Source organism: Schistocerca piceifrons, chromosome 10 (assembly GCF_021461385.2).
Source record: "Schistocerca piceifrons isolate TAMUIC-IGC-003096 chromosome 10, iqSchPice1.1, whole genome shotgun sequence".
NCBI lineage: Eukaryota > Metazoa > Arthropoda > Insecta > Orthoptera > Acrididae > Schistocerca > Schistocerca piceifrons.
The window spans coordinates 83,585,525-83,588,522 of record NC_060147.1 but is presented as its reverse complement, the minus strand read 5'-3'; the positions used below and the strand labels follow the sequence as shown (position 1 = coordinate 83,588,522).

At 45.9% G+C, this 2,998-nt stretch overlaps 1 non-coding gene across 1 annotated transcript; it reads right to left on the bottom strand.

The window, feature by feature from the left end:
* Positions 1-2,493: 2,493 nt before the first annotated feature.
* Trnas-cga lies at positions 2,494-2,568 on the bottom strand. Its single transcript has one exon. It is a non-coding gene; the product is annotated as a tRNA-Ser (tRNA).
* Between the last annotated feature and the right edge of the window lie 430 nt (positions 2,569-2,998).

Genomic DNA, 2,998 nt, shown 5'->3' with positions numbered 1-2,998 from the left:
TTCAACTTTCCCCACTGAAAGAAATCAGGGGACGTCAGATCCGGTGAACGTGCAGCCCCTGGTACGGTGCTTCGACGACCGATCCACCTGTCATAAAATATGCTATTCAATACCGCTTCAACCGCACGCGAGCTATGTGTCGGACATCCAACATGTTGGAAGTACATGGCCATTCCGTAATGCAGTGATACATCTTGTAGTAACATCGGTAGTACGTTACGTAGGAAATCAGCATACATTGCACCATTTAGACTGCCATCGATAAAATGGGGCCCAATTATCCTTCTTCCCATAATGCTGCACCATACATTAACACGCCAAGGTCGCTGATGTTCCACTTGTCGCAGCCATCGTGGATTTTCCGTTGCCAAATAGTGCATATTATGCCGGTTTACGTTACCGCTGTTGGAGAATGACGGTTCATCGGTAAATAGAACGCGTGCAAAAAATCTATCATCGTCCCGTAATTTCTTTTGTGCCCAGTGGCAGAACTGTACACGACGTTCAAAGTCGCCGCCATGCAATTCCTGGTGCATAGAAATATGGTAAGGGTGCAATCGATGTTGTAGCATTCTCAACACCGACTTTTTCGAGATTCCTGATTCTCGCGCAATTTGTCTGCTACTGACGTGCGGACTAGCCGCGACAGCAGCTAAAACACCTACTTGGGCATCATCATTTCTTGCATGTCGTGGTTGACGTTTCACATGTGGCTGAACACTTCCTGTTTCCTTAAATAACGTAACTATCCGCCGAACGGTCCGAACACTTGTATGATGTCGTCCAGGATACCGAGCAGCATACATAGAACACGCCCGTTGGGCATTCTGATCACAATAGCCATACATCAACACGATATCGACCTTTTCCGCAATTGGTAAACGGTTCATTTTAACACGGGTAATGTATCACGAAGCAAATACCGTCCGCACTGGCGGAATGTTACGTGATACCACGTACTTATACGTGTGTGACTATTACAGCGCCATCTATCACAAAGTGAGAAAATTGGTCCAACTAAAACATTCAATTTCTTTACGTACTTCACGAATATGTAATAAAAAATGGGGGTTCCTATTTTAAAAAACGCAGTTGTTATCCGTTTGACTTATGGCAGCGCCATCTAGCGGGCCAGCCATAGCGCCATCTGGTTTCCCCTTCAAGCTAGACAAGTTTCGTTCTTTGAAATTTTTTCGTTTGACGCTTATTTCGTGAGATGCGTGGCCCCGTCAGTATCAATGGAGCACCCTGTATGTTGTGCACGATCTTGTTTTGAAGTGTGTAAGCAGACAGGTCGGCCACCAGTCTGTCGTAGCTGTACTGTGGGGAAGTGTGTTCCCTGGCGTTCTTTATGATTGTACTGTAACGAAAAGCGAACATACTTACAAGGCAGCCCTGGGCCCCCTTTTTTTCTCTTCCTTCCTTCTCCCAGAGCTGATTTTCCTCCTTTCCCCTCTCCCCTGAGGCCCTGCACCTCATACTTGCCTCTTTCCTTCCCACATCCCTCCCTACTTGGCCCTCCTCCGTGCGCCCCCCGCTCATCACCCCCATCTCTTCCCCTCCCTCCCTTCTTCAGGTCTCCCTCATCACCTTGCGCCTGGCAGTTCCTTTGTATGGATCATCATCAGTGTGCCTCGTCAGTGTTGTGTTTCGTGCTGTTTCTCGTGTGCGTCAAGAGGTGTGTTTTTAATTGTGTACTGCCTTGAGGTTCGCCGTCAGTGTTACGTTGTGTGCTATGCCATCCGTCAACACCTTATGCTCCAGTCATACTATGCCTTGTGTTTTTTAATCGTCGCCGTGTGTGACTTTTTGTGTGTGCTACTTTTAAACAGTTTTTTATCTCCATTTTACAGTCACCCCGTTTTTTTGTCTATTGCCTTCCATCATGTTCCCCCTTTGTTGTATCTATGTTCACCTTATTCTCTCCTTTGCTGTTTTTTAATGTCTTCTATTGTTTTGTTCTATGTCTTTCGGCTGAAGAGCAGCGCATATGCTGCTGCCAGCCCGCCCCAATGGGGAATTGAAATACAATAAAGAAAAAAAAAAAAAAAAACAAGGCAGGCCGATACTAGGAAAGAGTGCCTACGTGAGGGCTCATTGAACCACTTTCACACTATTTGACTGTCTAGAAAGAAATTTTCAGTCGACAGCGGAGTGTGCGCTGATATGAAACTTCCTGACAGATTAAAACTGTGTGCCGGACCGAGACTCGAACTCGGGCCCTTTGCCTTTCGCAGGCAAGTGTTCTACCAACTGAGCAACCCAAGCACCATCCACGCCCCGTCCTTACAGCTTTAATTTCTCCAGTACCTCGTCTCCTACCTTCCAAACTTCACAGAAGCTCTCCTGCTAACCTTGCAAACCTAGCACTCCTGGAAGAAAGGATATGCGGATACATGGCTTAGCCACAGCCTGGGTGTTGTTTCTAGAATGAAATTTGCAGTCTATAGCGGAGTGTGCGCTGATATGAAACTTCATGGCAGATTGAAACTATGCGCCGGACCGAGACTCGAACTCGGGACCTTTGCCTTTCGCGGGCAAGAGCTCTACCAACTGAGCTACCCAAGCACGACACACGCCCCGTCCTCAGTCCTTTAATTCCGCCTTTATCTCGTCTCCTACCTTCCAAACTTCACAGAAGCTCTCCAGCGAATCTTGCAGAACTAGCACTATTTTTTTTTATGGAAACGTTTATTCCTGTTGATGACTTTTTGCTGCAAAACTTTTATTTTCATCTTGTTTTGTTGTTTTTTTCTCTTTTTTGTTTTTTAAAAACCTTTTTGATATAGAAAAAAGGTTTTTTTAAATTGTTTGTTTCCACTATTCTTTGCGTGAGATATCTCGGCTTATTTAGGGCACTAAGCGCTCGTCTTCTCGAGGGTTGCCTATTATGGTATACCCCAAGCACAAAGCTTGGTCCCGTTTCTTTTTCCCCGTTTGTATGTGATCTCCTATGTCAGCAGATGTCTTGTCTTAGCACTGAGTGCCCAATTGACAG